Here is a 24,939-nt window from a genome sequence, read left to right on the forward strand (position 1 = left end):
ACAAATGGATGCCTTGTCCCTTTCCATCCAGTATTTACATTTACAGTGAAATACTTTCTCATATGATAGTGTTACCTAGAGGTCATTTCAATGCAAAACATCTTATGATGGGAATTCAACACTTTAATCTTGCATGTGCACTCTCACAGATAACAAAGTATGGAGCTGGATGGACATAGCTGGCCAAGCAGCATCTTAGGAGTACAAGATGCTGCTTGGCCTGCTGTGTTCATCCAGCTCCACACTTTGTTATCTCGGATTCTCTAGCATCTGCAGTTATCGCAGTGCACACTCACATGTGTTTTGAGTAGCCAGTAGAAAGTGGTCTGCTGAACAATCTGGTGAGAGTGAGCAGAGGCACATTAGACTTTACTTTTGAGACATGAGTGGCACATTATTTTGAAATGTTCACCATAAGGTAAATGTGGCCGAGATGTTTTAGCCAGAAGGCCGTTGATACTTTGTGACCCGTAATTTCTTAAATACCAGTCACATAAACGTAGGGTGGGAGCACTGAACTTCTGTGTCTCACTTCCTTATCAGATCACCATGTTTTAGGTTTGATCTTAGCTTCTATGAAATGCTAGGAACATTGACCCACTGTGCAATGTTGAGGCTCTTTCACTGAGACAAGCTATCAGCACCCAGGTTAATGAGTTCCTCGATCCTTTCATGTCCCCAAGTGTGCTTGCCTTTGCCTGTAAAATTGGGCCTGCAATGTATTAACTCCTTTGTTATGCAGTCAGATGGCCAAATGCTTTACATCTGACCTGCTCCACCCACTTCCTTCCACCATCCTTTAGCTCTCTGGTCAGTTGAGTTGGTTAGCATTTTCAAAGTTAGGGCTAATTGCCAGCTCTCCTCCACTGAGCCAAATGAATGAAAGCATTCCAACATACTACGCATGAACATTTATTAGAATCTTGCCAGCAAACCTTTATCATTTCAGGTTGATGTGTTATGTGGGAACCAATACACATCCAATTATTTTGATTGGACTTAAACTCTTAAGTGCTGAATTACAATTGATGTTGCCAAATTGGATCCTGTGGATTTAAGCAATACTTTGCAAGTACAGTCCGCACAAATTAAGCTGATCATGTTGAGATAGATTATGGGGAGCAAGCTGCTTCTCAATGTTTATAGACAACCAACGTTTCTTTCATTGGAGCAATCCTATTTGCTATACTTTGGGCCTTGAGTATGCATGGGAAATGCTTTGACAGTAAGGGGGTTAAATTTGCCCATTGACTTTTGAACTTGCTGTGCAAAGCCCTGTGAATCACTGCAAAGTGGGATCACGTGCCTGCAAACCTTAAATTTTACAATCATTTTAAATGCGCAAGTATGTATGCAGGTTCAATCAAGGCATTCTAGACGGTACTAACTGATTATTTGTTCAGAAACAATGTGCAAGATTATGGGGACAAGGAATGGTACTATAACATAATGCTCCTTTGGGGAACTCGTGCAGACATGTCAGGCTGAATGGTTTCCTTCAGATCTGCAAAATTTCTGTGATTCTCTGATGGACTGGAATGGAATATTATTGGCTTGCAAAAGTGGACAGGACTATTTTGATTACCATTTGATGGACAGATTCCCTCATTGTTCCCAGGCAGATCCTGACACTCATAATGGGCTGGAGTTGTGGGGTATAATCAAGTTCTGCCATCTAGCTCAGAATATTGTATAATTGTCCTCTGTGAAAAAGTTATTCATGGTTTCATTGAACTTCAAGATTCATCTGTCTGCCTTCTTTACACAACCTTTAACTTGCTGCTGAATAAACAGACAAATGAATTTCCCACATTATGCATTTCTGCACAAATTTTCAAAATTTGTAATTTCAATGCATATCTGTCTTGTCAATGCAACAGCTTAATTGGTAAACCGGTCTTGTAATTTTGGGATGAGACAATCATGTTTGACCTGTGGTTGGTGCACTGAGAGTCTGTATACTGCCAGTATTTTCCAAATCTCAAATACACCAGCATCTACATTTCAAACTAATTCATTGCTAGGTATCATTGTGGCTCACTTGGTTGTTCTCTCTTCTCTCAGTTATTTTCAGAACTAAGCTTCCATGACTTAAGCAAGAAAACCAAAGCTGAATCTCTCTCAGTATTGCCTCTGAGTAGGATATTACACTGAAGTCTCATCTGCTTATTTTGTGTGTAGAAGTGATTTGAAGAAGAACAGAGCTGTCCCCTGATGTCATAATGAATAACTATTCCTTAAACAAGATCACAAATCATTCGAGATAATGGGAACTGCAGATGCTGGAGATTCCAAGATAATAAAATGTGAGGCTGGATGAACACAGCAGGCCAAGCAGCATCTCAGGAGCACAAAAGCTGACGTTTCGGGCCTAGACCCTTCATCAGAGAGGGGGATGGGGGGAGGGAACTGGAATAAATAGGGAGAGAGGGGGAGGCGGACCGAAGATGGAGAGTAAAGAAGATAGGTGGAGAGGGTGTAGGTGGGGAGGTAGGGAGGGGATAGGTCAGTCCAGGGAAGACGGACAGGTCAAGGAGGTGGGATGAGGTTAGTAGGTAGCTGGGGGTGCGGCTTGGGGTGGGAGGAAGGGATGGGTGAGAGGAAGAACCGGTTAGGGAGGCAGAGACAGGTTGGACTGGTTTTGGGATGCAGTGGGTGGGGGGGAAGAGCTGGGCTGGTTGTGTGGTGCAGTGCGGGGAGGGGATGAACTGGGCTGGTTTAGGGATGCAGTGGGGGAAGGGGAGATTTTGAAACTGGTGAAGTATTCCAGTTCCCTCCCCCCATCCCCCTCTCTGATGAAGGGTCTAGGCCCGAAACGTCAGCTTTTGTGCTCCTGAGATGCTGCTTGGCCTGCTGTGTTCATCCAGCCTCACATTTTATTATCACAAATCATTCGTCTTGTTTGTCTGTGGGTGTTTTGTCATGATCACTTTGCTGTTTGGTGGAGTTGGCTGTTTGCAAATTGACTGCTATGATGAGGAGATGCCAGTGTAGGACTGGGATGAACAAGGTCAGAAATCACACAAAACCAGGTTATAGTCCAACAGGTTTATTTGAAAACACAAGCTTTCGGAGCCTTGCTCCTTCTTGACTGCTGCGTTTCCTGCATTGTAACAGTCACTACACTTCAGAAGCACTTCATTGGCTGTAGGGTGCTTAGGAGCGCCCCGAGATCATGAAAGGAACAAGTTCCTTCTCATCTTCTTTTGCAAAAGTAAGGTAAAGCCAGTTGTGAGGAAGGCTCACTTGACCTGAAACATTAACACTGATTTCTCTCTACAGATGCTGAGCTTTTCCAACAATTTCTGTTTTAGTTTCTGATTTACAGCATCTGCAGTTCTTTTGTTTTTTTTTGTAAGGTAGAGTCACCATTGCCCTAGTGTCCCATTAGGCAGAGAGGAGAATGGTAATAGCTGGGCGGCATGGTGGCTCAGTGGTTAGCACTGCTGCCTCACAGTGCCAGGGACCTGGGTTCAAATCCAACCTTCAGTGACTGTCTGTGTGAGTTTTCTCTGGGTGCTCTGGTTTTCTCCCTAAGTCTAAAGGTGTGCAGGTTAGGTGGATTCGCCATGCTAAATTGCCCCTGCTGTCCAGTAGTATGTAAGTTAGGTGGATTAGCCATGGGAAATGCAGGGATATGGGGGTGAGTCTGAGTGGAACGTTCTTCAGAGGGGTGATATGGATCTGTTGGACCAATTGATCTGTTTCCACACTGTAGGGACGCTATTCTATGACATAAGTTTCAACATGCCCCTGGCAACAATGGAAGGGGTTGTTGAGAAGGGCATGCCTCCATTGCACTTGCAGGCAGTGCAGAAGGTAGACCCACACTGTCGGCATCACCAGCCAGCTATCCTGCCCACTGAACTAACCAGCCTCCTTCCTTCTGATTTGTGGTAAAGGAAGAACCTCGTGAATTAGCCTCTTTCTGAAGTGGGTTAGATTGGGAGAAACCACATTGCCGACGTGGATCCCATCAAGAGGAATGGAGTCCACAGCTAATTCCCACTGAAACTTTACCATAGTCGTCAGTGCCCCTTCCTCAGGAACAGCATAGCATGGAGAGCAAAGAAAGATATAAGGCTTGGCACCAAATGTCCAAGAAAACAATCCCAAAGATGGTTAGCTGCATCGGTAGGAAAATGTCAAATGGCAGTTTTTGGAGAAAAGAAAGGTAGAATAAGTGTTTTGTTTGAACAACAACACCAATGGGAAGCTATAAGCAGCAGAGCTACATTATGATAGTGCTGCTGAACTGCCACTAATGAGTTGGTCCAATGCTTGACTTTAAGTTCCGTACTCATGAAGTTGGCTTTAACCATGATCTTGGGTTCATGTTGTGCTGCATGTAACTCCCTCACTGTTTTGTACCTGTAAAATCTTCCTTACTGTCCTGTTTTGACACCATGACCGTGACAAATTGTCGTGATCTCTCCACATTAATTAATTTGTACAGTTTTGAATTCCCAATTACTTTGGTTAGACCCTCAGCATGTGACTCTTATACTTATCATGTTATTCCAGTCATTTGGTTTGTCTCCAGCACAACTTATATTTAATTTTTTGTAATTATCTCTCTGCCTCATTTAAACAGGTGAGAGGTCATCCCTTTGTTTGTTATTCAGCTATTGACACTTTACTCAGACCATCTAACACTTTTCAACACCTGCAGAGACTTATTATTTGACACTCCGCTTACACCATTTGTATGATCTTTTGATCTCTCTGTTCTTGATCTCTCTGCCCATAAATCCTACGTTCTGTGTGCTTCCCTCTCACTTCACCCGGCGAAGGGGCAATGCTGCGAAAGCTAGTGATTTCAAATAAATCTATCAGGCTATAACCTGGTGCCATGTGACTTCTGATTTTGTCCACCCCAGTCCAACACCAGCACCTCCACATTGAGAGCATTGTGTAACCTCTAATATTTTTCTGGGACCGTGCTTGTCAACATTGTGATTACCACAAAATGGAGTTTGTGCGTAAGAAGTCATTCTGCATCTTAAAAGATTTTCTGTAAAACGTGCAATTTCAGAAAGATTTATGAATATATAATGAGTAGGATTTGAGTCTATGTACCCAGATAACATCCTGCACCTTTATATTTCTAGTGTAGTGTCAGTAACACCACACCACTATTCCTCCCCGTACCAAATACTCCTTTCTAGATATTTTCTAATCAACCTGGTCAGCAATATTATGACACCTCAGGAGCAGGTGCTACTTGAAGCCAGGCATCCTTTCCCATAGGCAGGGTCAGTACCACTGCACTACAAGAGCTCTTTAAATTCTCCTTTCAAAGCCAGCATTTTCTGAAGAAGGGACTAGGCCCAAAATGTCAGCCTTTCTGCTCCTCTGATGCTGCTTGGCCTGCTGTGTTCATCCAGCTCGACACCTTGGTATCTCTTATGTTAAACACACCCTGATGGGGCATTGTTACAAAAATACAAACAAATAATTATCCTAAACTTTACTAAAGGTAAACCAGAAATTTAGCAAATCAAAATAACATTGCCCTTGCTGATGATACATCCCCAGTTCCTGCAATGCCGACTGGTCTCTCAAGGCTGGACGGTGCTTGAGAAAGGGGTAGACAGTCAAGTATAATGACTCTTGTACAGTCCACTCTCTGAACCTTGTAAGACCACCTTGGCCAGACCCAGGAGCTGGCCCACGAGGATACTCTCTGTCCTACCCACTCCTCCCTGCGTGGGGGTCCCTTATGCTGATTCTAAGGTCCTGTCTAACTAACAGTTGTAGTGGGAAGACTATTACTGATCTGCTAAATAAGAGGAGCATGTCTTTGTTAAAACGATAGCCTCCTGCAATGTAGCAAAAGCCGGAATTTACAATTACTGGTTGATTTAAGTACTCAGGACTCTCATGAGTTGCACAGAATATGCCTGATCTCTTCAGGTACTCACCCAAAAGCCAATAGCCTCCACCAAAGACTGTAACATCAGACTGAGGGGAGCACAATGGAATATGAAATGAAATGTGAACATTAACTACTTCAGAACCATTACTTTAAGCAACATTTTCCATTCCATACAGAGTGGTTGCTGACTAACAGTACAGCTGTGAGACACATTGCTTTTTTGCAAACTTGCACCTGATTTTCAAATTATACAGCTCCTCGATGTATCGCAGTACTGCATTGACACTTACTGGTGCCTTGATAAGTATTAATTTTATTTTGCAAGTAATAGAGAACATGTTAGAACCAAGGCTAGCCACTAAAATAAAAACTGAAAGAATCATGTATGCTGTAAATCAGAGAAATCAGAGTTAACGCTGACCCTGATTTCTCTCCATAGATGCTGCCGGGCCTGCTGAACTTTTCCAGCAAATTCTGTTTTTGTTCTAGCCATTAAAATGTTGAAGAGCTGACTTAATAAATGCTAACAGGTATTTAAAGGAACTAGTGGTCACTTAGTAAATCTCTGGGTGTCTGCTCCTCGTCCAGGCTTACAAAAAAAGGTTAGAAATAGAGCAGATATAAATCATTTGGTGCCCCCAGGCCTCTCCATCATTTAATAAGAGAATGGCTGATCTGTTTACGGTTTTACCTTAACTTTCCTGCTATTCGCCTCCACCAATCTTTGACTCCCCGGTAGACCAAAAAGTTGACCCAATTTAGCTTTTATGGACCGGACCAAACCACCTCAAAATATAACAAGGAGATAATCTAGATCCTAACTTTTACTTTATTTCGAGGTGCATATAGGGCCCTCTTGTGGTGCGGAGGTAGTAATCCTACCCCTGAATTTTGAGAGCTAGGTTCAAGTCCCGCATGCTCCAGAGATATGTAAAACAATCCCTGAACCGGTCAGTGAAAGAAAAGAACCCAAACACAACCGTAGGGAGATGTGATTCAATTGCTCAAACTGCTAGGCTGTAAGCAAAACATACTTTATTTTTACCCCACAGTTAAAATACAAACTATAAAAGAAGAATTTGCTTAACCTTAACTCTATTGAAAGACTTAACAAAATATTATACTATTTAATACTGCTCATCAATTGTTCCAATTCAGCAGCATCTCATAAACACACCCTTGGCAAAGGCAAATTCAGCAAACCAGATTTTAGTCATTTGCTATCTCCTCCACTCCAGGAGCATGAATGCCAACAAAATGAATCTAGCAGCAGAGAGAGAACTCAAGCTCTTTCAGCAGTAGAGACAGAGAGCTGTATCTAGCTGTTTCAACTCCAAAACGCCAACTTCAATAACTGAAAGGGAAACTAAAAACCATCGGCCTGTGTGGGCCTGACTCCACCCACTCATGCTTCTTTTGTCTAATTTCAAACAAAAAACCCAAAGCTATTTATTCTGTTTTCCAGCATCAGATTTACAATATCCAACTTTAAGAGAAACAGGACAGAATAAATCCCTCTTAAAGGCACATATCACCACACAACCTTGAATGTTCAGCCCTCACTGCTCTCTGGGGTAAAATATTACAACAGTTAATTACCCACTGGAAGAAAGAAATTGTCTTCAAGTCCATCAGTATGCTGTAGCTTCACCAATGCCCTACATAGTGGTAACAGAGCTTCACTACATTTTTACATCCTGCTTATATTATAATAAATTCCCATTTTGCCTTTATAATTAATTCCTTTATCAAAGTGGCAACTAGTGTTATACACAGATTAAAGGGGCATTGCAGTTGAACCCTATCTTGGACACTTCCCAACTGTCTAGGTGGTGTATAATGCCTTGGGTATCTTTGGAAAATCAAGCCTTTAATGGTTAAGTATTAGAAATGGCTACTGTAGAGACACCCTCTCATTTTGGGAAATTCCATACTCTCTGGCAGTTCTTCTGTTATCTTGTACCATAGCTAACATGGGCTTACTTAAATACTATCAATGGTATTAGGACAGAAAAAGAAAGTCCCTGGACAATACTGTCAGTCTTCAGTTTAATGAGCCAACATGCACATGCCAACAAAGGAAAGCTCGATGTGTTACAGCATACACTCCCACTAGATATCATGGGCTTTTTCTGAGTCAGAATACTACAGTATGCAGCTCAAAGTCATGTTCAATGATCCAAAGAAAGTCATCTCATTAATTGCCATCCCACGGCAGGGAAATTCAATTTCTATGTAATCTAATTCAATTTACATCTGCATAGAGCAGCCTATCCGCTGTGGTAATTTTCAAAGCGTAGTCAAATTTTTCAATTGCATGAGAAACTGTTTGAGTTCCTAGATCCTGTTGTCCAATTTTTTATTTTAACTATCGGTGGACAACTACATAAATGAAGATGCTGATATTTCAACAATAAAGGGCAAAAAAATTTAAAATTTACATCCCATCTGAGCGCTTCAATAATGTTCCTCAGGCTTCATTGATAAATGTTTCATTGAAAGTTACAAGATCCAACATCTCCAGATCCCAAGGCTAGCTGCCACATTTATTAATTGGGGAGCAGCCCAAAATTGCACGCACTGCTTTAGATACCATACATGATCTTTCCTGTTATCAGTGAGCTCCACATTTAAGACACCCAAAGGTTTTTAGAATCAATATCTTCCATGAATGAAAAGACTGATAGGTCAGGTATCTACACCAGATGTTTTATTTTTGGATTTTCATCAAAAAGAATGGTAGCATTTTGTTCTTGTACAGCTTTTAGGCTTTCCTATAATGAATTGAAGGATATATCGAGAGAAAAAAGCTGGATTGATTGCATTTGAAAACAATATTTTATACCCAACCTCAGCTGCAAACTCCATCTAATGCACTGATTCCAATTTCAGTGTGGGTCTAACTGGCCTTAACTGAACTTTTGATAAAGGATTCACCAGTGAGAACAGATTGGGGGATGTTTTCTACTGTGAGAGCAGCATCTTTCCCTGTTCTCCCTTCAATAATGATCTCAATCCCAACTTCTGAGGCACTCCAGGAACTATTGGCTCCATCATCGCAGATAACGTATGGAGAATGCAAACAATCAAAGTCATTTTTGCTAATGGTAGCCAACTCCTAAGTTGTATCCAGTTAATGGGGTACAGTGGGCGACTACTGTACTACTGCCCATTTCATAGCTCTGTCACCGGCCAAATTAATCTCAATCAGAGGTATGCTTCAGCCTGTACATGTTCCCAGCTAGCATCAAATCATCAATTTTTACTATGTATGGGAGAGAATGCTGCTAACACTTACAACTCAGCCAACTTAGAAGGAAAGTTGGTCATCCAAGACAAAGACACCCTAAGTCCTCCATGCTGATTATGCCCCACTCACATTCCGCACAGAGAAATAGCTGCAGCAATAAATGGACGTAAACTGTCACACCTATCATCAGTCAGGCTTGACCATCAATATGGGGAAGATAAATATATTTGTCCAGGATGTTGACATGCCACCATATATCTGCATTGATAATATGACAATAGAATGTGCTGAGAACCTCGCAGACGAAGGTTCTATAACCACCACAAATGTGCCATTTGACACTGAAATCAATGCGAGCATCAGAGAAGCTGCATCTGTTATGTCCAAGCTGAGTAAGGCAGTGTGGAGCAAACTAACATTTTGTCGGAGAACACCAAACTGTGGGCCTACCGGGCCTATCTCCCCAGTGAATACCTTTACAGTAATGAGACCATGAAAACATATGAAGTGAAGGCTGAAATAGTGTTACCAGTCATTAGGGCTGCTCTCATTAGGTAGAGATAATTGGTGGTGGTTTAAACTGGGGATCACCACATAATGAAGGACGTCCTTCATGGTAACCTCGGCTTATATAGAATCGAACCTGTGCTGCTGGTATTGCTCAGCATTGCACATCAGCTGACAAGACACCTAAGCGAAAGGGCTACCATGGGTAAAATATGCTTGGCAGAAGAAAAGACTAAATATTTTCCAGCTTTACTATCTCAGATTTTTTTAGATTAACCTTTCATGGGATGTGGGTGTTGCTGGAAAGGCCAACATGTAGTGCCCAACTCTCATTCCCCTCGATCTGTGTGATTTTTGAGAGCTATTTCAGAAGGTAGCTAAGAGTCAACCACATTACAGTGAATCTGTAGTCACGTGTAGGACAGGCTGAGTAAGGGCAGCAGACTGTCATTAGTTTTAACAGGGCAAGCGCAGGAACTTACATGAGGTCCTGGCATGTGTCACCCCACCAGCATATACTCATTGCAAAACCAACAACATCTGCATTGTGTTGGTCACATTCATGGGCTGGATACCAGCAGAATATCCAAAGTGTAGTGATCTGGCCATTGGATTACAATGTGTCATACCCCTATCACAAGGATAACTCCAAATGAGATTAGAGATAGCCGGAATTGGCATTGACAGGTGGGAAACAGTTGCTGATGACTGAGATTTCTGGATTATGTTTGAAAGAGTTTTAGAAGAGATAAGCAGATAGACAAAGCTCAGCCTCAGCGGCTCAGGGAAAACAGAGACTATGTGTGAACCATCAATTAGCATGTTACACGGCAAGAATCTTGTGATGAAATGAGCTGTCCCTGCCTCTAGAGCTGGGAAGCCTGTGTTCAGGCCCCATGTGCTCCAGAGGCTTGCTCTTTAACAGGTTGATTAGAAAATATCTACAAGTTGGTAGAATATGAAAAGATTATAGTGATACACTACAGGACAGGTCATCCCAAGCCCTGGATTGAGGATCTCACAACATGAGACCATGCGAGCTGGAGAATTTAAATTTATTTTATTAAATACACAAATCTGAAACTAAAATTAAGAATGAGTGATGATGAAACTACTGGGATTGTTGTGAAAGATCCATCTGGTTCTCTCTTGCGAATAACATCTGCTGCTGATATGTGACTCCAGACTTACAGCAATGTGATTGACTTTTAACTATGCTGACCATCATGGATTGCAACTGTTCACGAATTTAATACTCACAAGGGAACCTTTGGGAGATAGTAACCATACTATGATAGAATTTTACATCAAGTTTGAAAGTGACATATTTTATGCTGCTCGGATCTTAACTATGAAGGAATGTAGAACAAGTTGGCTATGGTGAAAATCAGAAAATACACTGAAGGATTTGATGCTCAGGCAATGGCTGGTATTTAAAGAAGTGCTACTTGGCCTATGGCAAATATATATTTCAGTAAGACATAGGTAAATTAACAGTGATTAACAAATTAATTAAATAATTAATTAGATTTAAGTAAGCTTCTTATAAGGTTGCCAAAAATAAATAGTAATCCTAAGGATTGGGAGCAATTGATAATCCAGATGACAAATAAATTGATCAAGAAAGAGCAAAGAGAATATGAATGTAACAAGAACATAAAGGTGAAATGAAAACGTTTCTTTAGATTTCCGAAAAGAGAAAGAACTGCAAGACACCTTTGGACCTATAACGAGGAAAAACAGGAAAATTTGTGATGGAAAACAGGAAAGTGACAGAGAAGCTAAACCATTATTTGAGTCTGTCTTCACAGTGGACAATGTAGAAAATCTCCCAGAAATGCTTGGGAACCAAGAATTCATGAAAATGAGGTGCTGAATGAAATTAATGTTATTAAAGATGTAATACTCAAAAGGATGACCTGTTTTAAGTTTAATAAATTCCCATAATGTAATTGAATTGTACATCAGGCTTGATGGGCTGAATGGCCCACTCTTGCTCTTATGTTCTTAAAGCAGCTTTTTATCTCAAAGGAGCAATAAGTACTGATCTTGCCAGCAATGCCCATGGACCTTCATAGTGCAATGATAGTGTCTCTGTCTCTGAGCCAGGATACCTGGATGTAAGTCTCACCTGCGCCAGAGGAGTGTAATAACATTACCAAAAAGATTGCTCAGAAAATATCTGCACCACAAATGAATTATGGAGAAAAAAAAATCTTCCTAGAAATGAAACTTCTGATGCATTTATTTATGAACTATTCCACATGTCCACACTATTAAATCATAATTATTGCTTAATAACCTATGTTCACAAAAGTTGGGACTTTTGCATGATGGGCATGGGCTTACAATGCGCTAACTGAAGGCTGGTGTTTTCATGGCAGTTTCTCTACCTTCAGACCAGGAGATCTATGTTCAAGTCCTACCTACTCCAAAGGTGTGTCACGACATCTCTGAGCAGATTGATTATAAAATGCAATAATTCAAGACAAACCTCTTCCCTTAACTAATCCTTGAGTTGTGATATTTGAAAAGCAACATATTAGTTTTCATACAAGAAACAGCATAGATTTCTAAATTTACGAGATTCTCGATTGCAATCTCCTCAGCTTTACAAGATCCACAAGCAATCTTTTTCCCTTTAACAAACAAAATACGCACAGATCAGAGATAGTAAGAACTGCAGATGCTGGAGTCAGAGATAACACAGTTTGGAGCTGGAGGAACACAGCAGGCCAGATGGCATCAGAGGAGCAGGAAAGTTGACATTTTGGGTCGGGACCTTTCTTTAGAAATGGCTCAGCCCCTGCAGCTATGGCTCCAGTTGTAGATGGCAGTTGAGAGCTTACTGTTCATCGCTATGATGGGATGTGCAGTAAGGTATCCTGTATTCTCACTGCATACACATGTCACCAACTCATCGACAAATTCCCTAGATCCAAATGGTCAGAAAAGTATCTAATGCAGATATTTTCTTGAGAAGTAGGACTACGCAAATCCAGAGCAATCAGCAATTCCACTTTAAATTACTTATTTAGATGAAATTGTTGCCTTTTTGCCAGATTCTTCCCAATTCTGTTGAAGAGCAAATGCTACAAACTAACAAAGAGTGCACTGTTCCATCCTGGAGCCTAAGAACCACTCGCTTAGCAGGAGGGATCTAGTCAGGGCTTGCATCTTCCAGCACTGAGTGCAGTCACTTTCTGACCACCCATCCCCTCTCCCCCAACATAGATTCCTGCAGTGAACCTGTGACTCTAACAGATCCTGAGGTTTAGAGAGAGTCTTGTGAAAGAAGCTCTCTCAGCTAATACAGAAACCTGCATACAGAGAAAGTCTACGAATAGAAGAGTTTTTCTGAAATTGATATACACTGTGTTCATGCCATTTGGAAGACATGCCTTTCGCACTGTAGCAAGAAGACAATACAACTATTGTTATTGATGCAACTTGGTGATGGGTCCATACAATTCAATACTGAAGTTCTCCTATTATGTCCAACTAAAACCCAAGAACTGCAGTTGTTGGAAATCTGTAGCAAACACAGAGAATGTTGGAGAAACTCAGCCAATCTGGCAGTGTCTGTAGACAGAGAAATAGAGATATTGCTTTGAATCCAGTATGACTCTTCATCATGGTCCTCCTCTGTAAGCTTTCCCAATCCACTTGGACCAAAAAAAAACAGGAGTAGGAGAATCTGCAGAGGAAAGATTAGGATATCCCATAAAGCAGGAAATATTACCGCACTCTCAATACAGTTCGAGGTCAGAGTAGGATAGGAGGAGAGGTTGGGCTGAGCCAGCATGGACTGTTTGCGTAACGGTCAGTGCTTCCCAAACCCTATTCCACTGTGGCTCAGTTCTGAAACTTGAGCATTATTATGATCCCTCAGTGAGAATGTGAGTGTGAGGGTTGGGGTGATAAGTAACAGAGAACAGGGACTTGTTAGAGAGGAGAGCAGAGCTCAATTGGAGTTCCATGGCTACCATTGCTGCTTAGTTCTTGCAATCTCAACATTTCACAAGGGAACCTCCATTTGGCCCCACTTTGGGAAGCCCTGCCCTATGTAATTCTGTACACTTTGCAAAAATCACCTTGACACATGCACCACCCAGCAGTTTGTTCGAGGTGGGATAAAAATACATAGGTCGAATAGTGCCTGATGTCACATGAATGGACACTATCTGTATCTTGTGGTTAATTATGACCACACACTAGGCGTGGTTAAGAATCACAAACTGTGATATCGGGTTTACCACATTTAACACCACCCAGCAATAAGAAGAAACCCATAACTGAGAAAGAAAAACTAAAGGAAGGAGTAAAAAGCCAAGGGACCGCACAAATTTGTTTCACACTGAAAAGAGTGAAAAGCACTTTCATTCATGGAGATGTAGATGAAAGTTGACAAGGTAATCTTAATTTATGAAATCTAATTCCAGGCTGTTTATAACAGAACAGTTAAGGTGACAGTTCACTCAACCAGTGCTTTACGAGAACATGCACATTTAACATCTTAAGGAGATGAGCTCGTGGGGAACAGAACAGCAGAGATCACATTGAAGAGTATAATTATTCACTTTGGTTAAACCAACCTACACTGATTACAAGACCATTTCTAATTTTTGTGCCAAACCGTCTATGCTTTTTCGTTTTGTTTTCCATTCCAATTTTTCCTCTTCGTTGAATCTTCAGTGCATTACTAACAGCCCTGTCAGATGAACTATCTCAAAAATGAAAAGTCAAGCTAAGGCTCCGAATGCTCCTGCTGAAGACCCCGAGGCACTATTTCAAAGAAGATTTCTTCACCGTGTCTTGGGAAATATTTATCCCTCCATTAGTGTCATTAGAACAGATTGGCCTGGATATTCTGATGCTCGAGCAGCACAGACAACTATAAGCCTGAAGCCATAGTGACAGGTTGACAGCACTTATATGCTTCAGGTGTTGATAATACTATTGTTTTAGTCTGCAAAGTGGATCAAATCAACAAAATCTGTAACAGATATTGTTTGTTGTACCTAGCTAAATGCTCTTCAGCTTTCGTAGAGATCTGCAAAACATGTGGCACCAGGGAACACTGGCTATTATGTGCAGGAAATTTTGATTCCAAAGGCCAAGCAAGACCCCAGATCTCAGGTGACCAACAAGATGGTAACACCACAACCCCGGCAATGAGGAAAGTGTTCAGAACATGCATAAATGCAAAACACATCTACGGAGGATCAGAATCAAACAAGCAAATGATAAATTTCAGAAGATGACCAAATGTCTATAAAGCTTTGGTTAGACCGCACTTGGAATACTGCGTCCAGTTCTGGTCGCCGTATTATAGGAAAGATATGGATGCTTTGGAGAGGGTTCAGAGGAGGTTTACCAGGATGCTGCCTGGACTGGAGGGCTTATCTTATGAAGAGAGGTTGACTGAGCTTGGTCTCTTTTCATTGGAGAAAAGGAGGAGGAGAGGGGACCTAATTGAGGTATACAAGATAATGAGAGGCATAGATAGAGTTGATAGCCAGAGACTATTTCCCAGGGCAGAAATGGCTAGCACGAGGGGTCATAGTTTTAAGCTGGTTGGTGGAAAGTATAGAGGGGATGTCAGAGGCAGGTTCTTTACGCAGAGAGTTGTGAGAGCATGGAATGCGTTGCCAGCAGCAGTTGTGGAAGCAAGGTCATTGGGGTCATTTAAGAGACTGCTGGACATGCATATGGTCACAGAAATTTGAGGGTGCATACATGAGGATCAATGGTCGGCACGACATTGTGGGCTGAAGGGCCTGTTCTGTGCTGTACTGTTCTATGTTCTATGTTCTATGTTCTATGTCCCATATTGTTAACCTCCCACACCATGTTGCCGGTATGAGGCTTTCAGCAGCTTTTACAACCATTAAGATCATATGTTCTGAGAAGGATGACAAACACTGACAGCTAAAACTGACACAGGAGTTAGTGCTAACATATTAACATTATGCATTGTGAAAGGCAAGTACCTCAGCAATAACACAGTGTCGAGCTGGATTAACACGTCAGGTCAGGCAGCATCAGAGGAGCAGGAAAGCTGATGTTTTGGGTTGGGACCCTTCTTCAGAAAAAAAAGTGTCCCAACCTATAACATCAACTTTCCTGTTCCTCTGATGCTGCGTGACCTGATGTATTTCTCTAGCTCCACACTGTGCTATCTCTGACTCCAACATTGGCAGCTCTTACTATCTCGAAGTACCCCAGTAAGTAGTGCTGTACAGTACACCCCATGAGAGACTGTCTTTCAGAGTATAATGGATCACCAATTCCACACACTGGCAGAATTACACTGAAATGCCAATTGTCAAGCTCATCTTGGCATCCTGAAATCTTCCACTTGATAAATCTCAATGGCCCTGCATTGAGTGTGCTGCCAACATGCACAGAACTCATTCTGGTCACAACACTTACTGTGGAGGATCAGACTACATGATGCAGTAGAATCAGTCAATGGTCTGCAAGGATATGACTTGGAAGTGAGGTATGAGCCAGGTACTAGGATGATTACATCTGATACACAGAGCTGATTACGCAAGCCACACAATGACCAAGATCATACTCTTGATCTGCATGGTGATGTTCTCGGCTGTACAGTTGAAGGCCTTCTCAAGTTTGATGTGTAACACTTTGGCCACAGCCAGAGTGAAAGTTGTGATCAGCAAACAAGTACCACAGAGAACATATACTTCCCCAGAAGGGTGTACAATAACCATGTTAGGACAGACTGTCAAACCTCCAAAGAAGCACATGAAGCTTTGAAATATTAAGCTTGTAGACTCTGTTTTACCTGTTTGTATGATTATCAAATTGACAACGAATGCCTACATACAACCATATATATCTGGGGTAATTTTATCTTTGGAAAAATGAGATGTGTTATGTCCTACAGTCAGTCTGTTAGTAAGAAACATATTCATGACATCATCACTGCATCATAACATATGACTTGAGGATATAAAGGTCCCATGCTCTATCTTGCCTGGTTTACTTAAAGCATAACACTCAACTGCAAGAATGCTACTCAATCCTTTCTTTTGTAATCTAATAGCTTAATGTGAGCCCAGATACTTATGTGCCTGCAAATGTAATATCTATATATGATAGCTAGCTGTAATAAATGTCTGTTTGATTCTTTAATATCATAATTTCCATGCCTAGTTTCTTATGTTACACTGAACATAGAACATTACAGGCCCTTCGGCCCTCGATGTTGTGCTGACCTGTCATACCGATCTCAAGCCCATCTAACCTACACTATTCCATGTACGTCCATATGCTTGTCCAATGACGACTTAAATGTACCTAAAGTTGACGAATCTACTACCGTTGCAGGCAAAGCGTTCCATTCCCTTACTACTCTGAGTAAAGAAACTACCTCTGACATCTGTCCTATATCTTTCACCCCTCAATTTAAAGCTATGTCCCCTCGTGCTCGCCGTCACCATCCTAGGAAAAAGGCTCTCCCTATCCACCCTATCTATCCCTCTGATTATTTTATATGTTTCAACAGAAAACATAATCATTGCTGCACCAGGTAAATCTCGTTCCAGACACCAAAACTCAACAGGTCAGACAACCTTTCTGTAGTTGCATCTTTGACAATGATGGTGTTCAATTGAGTTTTTGCAAATATGCACTTAAAATGTACAAATCCAATCATACTTTGTAATAATGAGATTAATATTCTTAGCAATAATTAAAACAATATTTGATTGTTCAGCATTGGTTGTTCTTACTAACGCTAAGAAATTTACTAAGGATCTTTAGGAAGAACCTTCCAAACCAATAGCCACTACCATCTAGAAAGGCAAAGACACAGACACGTGGGAATGCGACCAACTACACGTTTTCCTCCAAGCCGCTCAGCATCCTGGCTTGGACGCATATCAACGTTCCTTCACTGTCGCTGGGTCACATTCCTGGAGTTTGCTCTTTCATGGTATTGAGTGTCTACCCACAGCACATTGAATGCAGTGGTTCAAGGAGGTAGGTCGCAGCTAAGGATAACTAGGGAGGAGTGACAAATGCTGGTCCTGTTAGTGATCTCTGCATTGCTTGAATGAATAAAAAAAACCTAGCAATTATTGCACCCTGAAACTACAGACATTAGTTGTTGAGTCAATGTCTACAATTTGCTGACTCTGACGGATTAGCTCAGCCATAACTTCCTGGTGTGCCGTTTAACCTCCCCAGTGGGCTGCTGAATCTCTCTGATGTTGTTAGTTTCACTCTCTGATGGCACCTCTTGAAAGTTGGAAGATTTACAATAGCCTTTTGACAGACTGTGGTGTCAGGGCACATTAAGTGTCAAATTTGAAATGCCATCACCACAGGAATTTGAGGCAAGTTCATTTATTGTTGTTGTTTTTGTTGTGTTCTCCCTTTTATGTTTATTTCCCTTTTCTGACCGCCCCTGTGAAGCTGGGAGTACTGCAGAGTAGAAAATGAATTTCCTACTTTGAGTATTCAGCAGCACTGAATATTTACAGGTGGGTAAATTATAGCATCTTGGCAATTGCATTCTGCTGGGGAGAAAGCCCTTTGCTTTAACTCCAGAGAATTTCTCTGATAATTCAATGCAGCGTGATTACTTCCTTGCAAAAATGCAGAAAGCCTAGGGAGTTATCACTGGTCGCAATATTGGGATTCAGTAACTGGCCCACCACCAACTTCCTGCCCTTAAACCCCCCCGCCTCCGGTTTTACCCCCCCCTCCCGCATACTGAAGAAAGTGACGAAATGACTTTGCTAACCCATCTCCACAGTTCGACGCAACAGGATCTATTGACCCAAGGGAAGCACCACAGCTGAGTCCGACATTGTCTTTTCTCTATAATCAAGCTCTCGCACGTTCTATTTTGGCAAGATGAGAACTGGGTAAGTCACTCCATTGGAAGCTCCACATTGCTCACCAGTTCCCTCTCCTTTTCCTTTCTTTTTCTCTTTCTCTTTTTCTGCCCCCAGTGTGCAGTAGTTCTATCACACCCCACCACCGGCCCTTTTAACCATCTATCTAATAAGTTGGAAGGAGTGCAGCCATGACTGGGAATCATGGGGCGGGAGCTGAGGGTGTGGGTTGTGTCCTGCAGTGACAGTGGATTGAGTGGGGGCCTGAGCGATGCCAGTGGATCAAGAGTGGGCCAGTTTGGCAGTGACAGCAGGGAGGTGAGGTGGTGATGGTGGTGAGAGTGGGGCCGGTGAGAAAGTGTAGGCGGTGACAGTGGGGTTGGTAAGACGATGATGGCAGTGAGAGTGGCGTCCGTGAGACGGTGATGGTGGTGAGAGCGGGGCTGCTGATACAGTGAGAGCGGGGTCGTTGATATGGTGATGGTTGTAACAGCAGGGTCAGTGAGATGGTGAGATTGGGGCCAGTGAAGCAGTGATGGTGGTTAGAGCGGGGTCGGTGAGACAGTGATGGCAGCGGGAGCGGGGTCGCTGAGACAGTGATGGCGGTGACATTGGGACCAGTGAAGCAGTGATGGTGGTGAGAGCAGGGTCGGTGAGACAGTGACGGTGGTGACAGCGGAGTCGGTGAGAGAGTGATGGCAGTGAGAGCGGGGCCGGTGAAACAGTGACGGCGGTGTGAGAGGGTCGGTGAGACGGTGACGGCGGTGAGAGCGGGTCAGTGAGACAGTGATGGTGGTGAGAGCGGGGCCGGTGAGGCAGTGATGGTGGTGAGAGCGGGATTGCAGTTGTTTGTTACGAACCGAGCAGAGGTGTTCTGCAAAGCGGTCCCCAAGCCTCCGCGTGGTTTCCCCAATGTAGAGGAAGCCACACCGGGTACCCCCCGCAGTGGTCAAGAACGCCCTTGACCGCATCTCCCGCATTTCCCGCAACACATCCCTCACACCCCACCCCCGCCACAACCGCCCCCAGAGGATCCCCCTCGTTCTCACATACCACCCCACCAACCTCCGGATACAACGCATCATCCTCCGACACTTCTGCCATCTACAATCCGACCCCACCACCCTAGACATTTTTCCATCCCCACCCTTGTCTGCCTTCCGGAGAGACCACTCTCTCCGTGACTCCCTTGTCCGCTCCACACTCCCCTCCAACCCCACCACACCCGGCAACTTCCCCTGCAACCGCAGGAAGTGCTACACTTGCCCTCACACCTTCTCCCTCACCCCTATACCAGGCCCCAAGTTGATTTTCCATATCAAGCAGATGTTCACCTGCACATCTGCCAATGTGGTATATTGTATCCATTGTACCCGGTTTGGCTTCCTCTACATTGGGGAAACCAAGCGGAGGCTTGGGGACCGCTTTGCAGAACACCTCCGCTCGGTTCGCAACAAACAACTGCACCTCCCAGTCGTGAACCATTTTAACTCCCCCTCCCATTCCTCAGACGACATGTCCATCATGGGCCTCCTGCAGTGCCACAATGATGCCACCCGAAGGTTGCAAGAACAGCAACTCATATTCCGCTTGGGAATCCTGCAGCCCAATGGTCTCAATGTGGACTTCACCAGCTTCAAAATCTCGCCTTCCCCCACCGCATCCCAAAACCAGCCCAGTTCATCCCCTCCCCCCACTGCATCACAAAACCAGCCCAGCTCTTCCCTTCCCCCACTGCATCCCTAAACCAGCCCAGCTCTTCCCTTTCCCCCACTGCATCCCTAAACCAGCCCAGCCTGTCTCCGCTTCCCTAGCCTGTTCTTCCTCTCACCCATCCCTTCCTCCCACCTCAAGCCACACCTCCATTCCTACCACCTCATCCCGCCTCCTTGACCTGTCCGTCTTCCCTGGACTGACCTATCCCCTCCCTACCTCCTCACCTATACTCTCCTCTCCACCTATCTTCTTTTCTCTCCATCTTCGGTCCGCCTCCCCCTCTCTCCCTATTTATTCCAGTTCCCTCTCCCCATCCCCCTCTCTGATGAAGGGTCTAGGCCCGAAACGTCAGCTTTTGTGCTCCTGAGATGTTGCTTGGCCTGCTGTGTTCATCCAGCCTCACATTTTATTATCTTGTGTTATAAAACTGGGCTGAATCATAACGAGCAGGCAGCTATGCTTCAGTTGCAAACTGTCTTTCTCAGATTCCATCTGGAATTCAGTATTGCCTTCATATTTGGGCATCATAATGGATACATTATCATTGTAGTAGGTACGGTGCAGGTTCACCAGAATCTTAGCATCTTAAAGGGCTAAGTTATGAGGTCCAGTTGTATATATGTGGCTTACATTTCTTACTGGGATTAGTGAGTCAAGGGATAATCTAACTGAAAAAGGAATTTGACACAGAAATTACAGAGAAACAACTTTCGCTAGTGGGGAATTCCAGGAACAAAAAGGGTCAGAATCCCAAAATTAGTGCTTGTCTATTCTGAAGGGAAATTAAGACTTTATCTTCCTTAAAATCTGTGGATGTTAGCTCAGTGCTGCGTTGATGTCAATATTGAAAGACACAGGGCTGTGGGATGAACGGAACTGAAGTAAATTTTGTATTGGAAGCAGTCGGGGAAGTTTCACTGGATCAATTCTAGAAATGAAAGGCTTTTTTTCACAAGAAGAGACTGCATATTTCCAGCACTTTTGTGTTTTCAGATTTGATCACGAGATGTGAACTTTGCTGGTGAGGCTAGAGTTGCTTGTTGGTCCCTAATTAACTTTGAGAAAGTGTTGAGCTGCTTTCTTTGCCCAGTTTATTGCACTTAGCCCTGAAACCACACCTGCAGTGCTATTAAAGGGACATTTTTATGTCAATTTCATGTGACTGAATGATATACTAGGGCTGTTAAGAGTCAACACCATTGCTGTGGATCTGGGAACACACATAGGCCACACACAGATTTCCTTTCCCCAGGACATTTGAGAACCAGGTAGTTTTTTTACAACAATCCAGTAATTTTGTCATCGCCATCACTGATTCTAGTTTTTCATTTCCATTTTATTTAATTAATGTATATGTTGGTGAATGTCAACTTTTGAAGTCTAGCAAGAGCTGAGGTTGATTTATGCACTAAGTATAAAAGTGAATCACCTCTTTGACTGCAGGCAGTCACCATTATCACCTATCACCCCATTAACCACCATATCCAGCGTATCATTCTCTGCAACTTCCGCCACTTGCAATCTGACCCCACAGCCAAGGATATATATTCCCTCCCCACCCATATGTGCCTTCCGGAGGAATACACTCTGTCGGTAACTCCCTTGTGCGCTCCACACTCTCCACTAGCCCTACTACCCCTGGCACTTTTCTCTGCAACTGCAGTAAGGACTACACCTGCCCTCCAGCTCGCTCCTCACTTCCAACCCAGGCCCCAAGAAAACCTTCCATATCAAGCAGATGTTCACCTGCACAGCTGCTAACGTGGTATACTGTATCCGCTGCTCCCCATGTGGTCTCCTCTACACCGGGAAAACCAAGCTGAGGCTTGGGGACCGCTTTCTGGAGCACCTGTGCTCAGTTCATGACAAACGACTGCACCTCCCAGTCACAAACCATTTCAACTCCCCCTCCCACTCCTTGGACGACATGTCCATCGTGGGCCTCTTCCAGTGCCACAATGATGCCACCTGAAGGCTGGAGGAACAGCCTCTCATATTCTGTCTGGGAACCCTGCAGCCCAATGGTCTCAGTGCGGACTTTACAAGCTTCAAAATCTTCCCACCCCTGACCTCATCCCAAGACCTCATCCCTCTTGTTTCTGCCTCCTTGACCTGTCCGTCTTTTCTCCCACCTATCCGTTCCTCCCACCTCACTGACCCAACCTCCACTCCCACTTCCTACCCAATAGCCTCATCCCTGCCTCCTTGACCTGTCTGTCTTCCTCCCATCTACCTCCCCTCCCTCCTCACTGACCAACCCCCATCCCAACTCGTTACTTACACTCACCTTTACTGGCTCCATCCCCACCTCCTTGACCTGTCCGTCTTCTCTCCACCTGTCTGCTCCTCTATTCACCTTCCATCATTGCCTCCCCCTCTCTCCATTTCTGAAGAAGGGTCCCAACCCAAAATGTCAGCTGTCCTGCTCCTCTGATGCTGCCTGGTCGGCTGTGTTCATCCAGCTCAAAACCATGTAATCACCGTTACGAAATGTCATCGGTGTCTGATTCAGAATGGATATGTCTTAAACACCCATGCATTTTTGCAACAGAGTCCACATTGTCTGCTTAATCCCTTGATTCCAGCTTTAAGAAACTTATGAATAAAATGTGCACTGGTGGGGTGAAAAATTGCGGCTGACCATCATTATGTGCATAATGTATCATGGCTGTAAAGCAAGACAAAGTATGCAGTGGAAATGCAAAATTATGATGTTTTGGACTAGAAAAATGGGGATGCTTTAAATGCCAGAGATAATGGAACTGCAGATACTAGAGAATCCAAGATAATAAAGTGTGAAGCTGGATGAACACAGCAGGCCAAGCAGCATCTCAGGAGTACAAAAGCTGACGTTTCGGGCCTAGACCCTTCATCATCTGGGCCTGAAACATCAGCTTTTGTGCTCCTGAGATGCTGCTTGGCCTGCTGTGTTCATCCAGCTTCACACTTTATTATGCTTTAAATGCCAGGTGGACTTATAGTCATGATCTACAGCAACTGAATTTTAAATTCCCCAACTACCACAGCATGATTTGAACTCTAGATTATTAGTCCATGAGCCATTAAGACTTTAAGAAAGCCTAAAGAATTATGATTTTCAGCTCCTTGAGCCAGCTCGGCCATTCAACAGATCACGCTTAATCTAGTACTCCTCACATTCAGTCTCCTGCCTTTTCCCTATATCCTTGTTCCTCTACTGATCAAGAATCTATCCAAGTCTTAAGTATACACAAGGACACTGCTCCCACTGCTCTCCGTGAAAAAGAGTTCCAAAGGCTCTCAACCCTCTGAAAGAAGACACTCCCCCTCAGCTCAGTCTTAATTTGGTGCCCCTTTGTTCTGAGAAAATGCCCTCTGCTTCTGGACTCTCACAAAAGGGGAAACATCTTCTCTGCATTTACCCTGTCAAGCCCTTCGAGAATTTTATATTTCTCAATGAGATCACCTCTCATTCTTCTAAATTCCAGACCGTAGAGTCCCAATCTGTCCAAACCCTTTGGTTACTCCTGAAATTTTATTTCAGATTTCCAGTGTTTGCAATATTTCTTGACTGTAGAATTTAGAAAATCTAGCCTGATGGGCAAGTATAGCTGTGAGCAAAGATGTGAGAAGATATGGTGGAAGAATATAAAATATTAATTCGTACAAATAAGATGAAATTAGAACATTACTTTATTACGTCAGACCAGCAAAATCAAATTATATAAATTTAAATTATTCAAAAGTATATTTAACATTGATCTTAACGAGAAACCTTTTATTCTTATTTTTAAAAAACGTTGAAGATAGGGTAGCAGAAAGAAAGGCATTAGTCATTGTTTTCAAAGTGCTAGGCTGAGGAAGCTGCACATCAAAACTGTTGTATAAGGTAACAGCTCTAAAAAGACTAATGTTGGAGACTGTCTTAATCTTTATCCAATCTGATAGTTTTCAGTGGTTTTAAGTGGGGATGAGGCAGAACATCTTAGGATCTTGCAAAATGAACAACTCTACCTAAGTCTCCCAATATGTCTTAGCAACAATGTTTTTCTTACTAATGTAACTTGTACCTGACTGCTAACTTGCAATAAGCCAAACCTAGTTCAAAACAGGTATCTCCTTTTTTCTGAGACTCCCTTAGTGGCAGTAAACTGCCCCCAAACACAAGCTATCAGCAGTTTGTAACCCAAAACCAAATATGACAAAATAAATAAGCTCTGATTTCTTCGTGTGCTTGACTATACCTATGCTCCTAACTCCTGCAGCAAAGAGCTCATTAAAATCAGGCTGCAATACATTCTAACTCATTGCCTTACACACCTTGTCCTTAGGGTCAATGGATCTGAGATGTTAACTCTACTTCCTCTGCGCAGATGCTGCCAGCCAGCTGAGTTTTGAAGGCTATTTCTATTTTTGTTTGAGATTTCCAGCATCTGTAGTTCCTTTTGTTTTGTCTTTAGGTTTGTTTTTCTTCCTCCACCATGTCTTAGTAGCTTTTCTCCAACTCCCTGGTAGTTAGTCCACTTCCATTATTAATGCTGTTACTCTTTCCCTTTTTTCATTCACAGGTTGAGGGCACATGCAGGCTAGGCAGCATTTATTGCCTATCCCTAATTGCCCAGAGGGCAGTTAAGAGTCAACCACATTGCTGTGGATCTGGAGTCACATGTAGGCCAGACCAGGTAAAGATGGCAGTTTCCTTCCCTAAAAGGACATTAGTGAAGCCAGGTAGGTTTTTT

General features: G+C 43.1%; 1 protein-coding gene across 2 annotated transcripts in view; it reads right to left on the reverse strand.

Annotated features, from left to right (window-relative positions):
* Nucleotides 1-24,939, reverse strand: part of LOC125464258 (seizure 6-like protein) — a 242,555-nt gene that overhangs the window by 95,575 nt on the left and 122,041 nt on the right. The window lies entirely within an intron of this gene.

This window comes from Stegostoma tigrinum, chromosome 26, assembly GCF_030684315.1.
Source record: "Stegostoma tigrinum isolate sSteTig4 chromosome 26, sSteTig4.hap1, whole genome shotgun sequence".
Taxonomy (NCBI): Eukaryota; Metazoa; Chordata; class Chondrichthyes; order Orectolobiformes; family Stegostomatidae; genus Stegostoma; species Stegostoma tigrinum.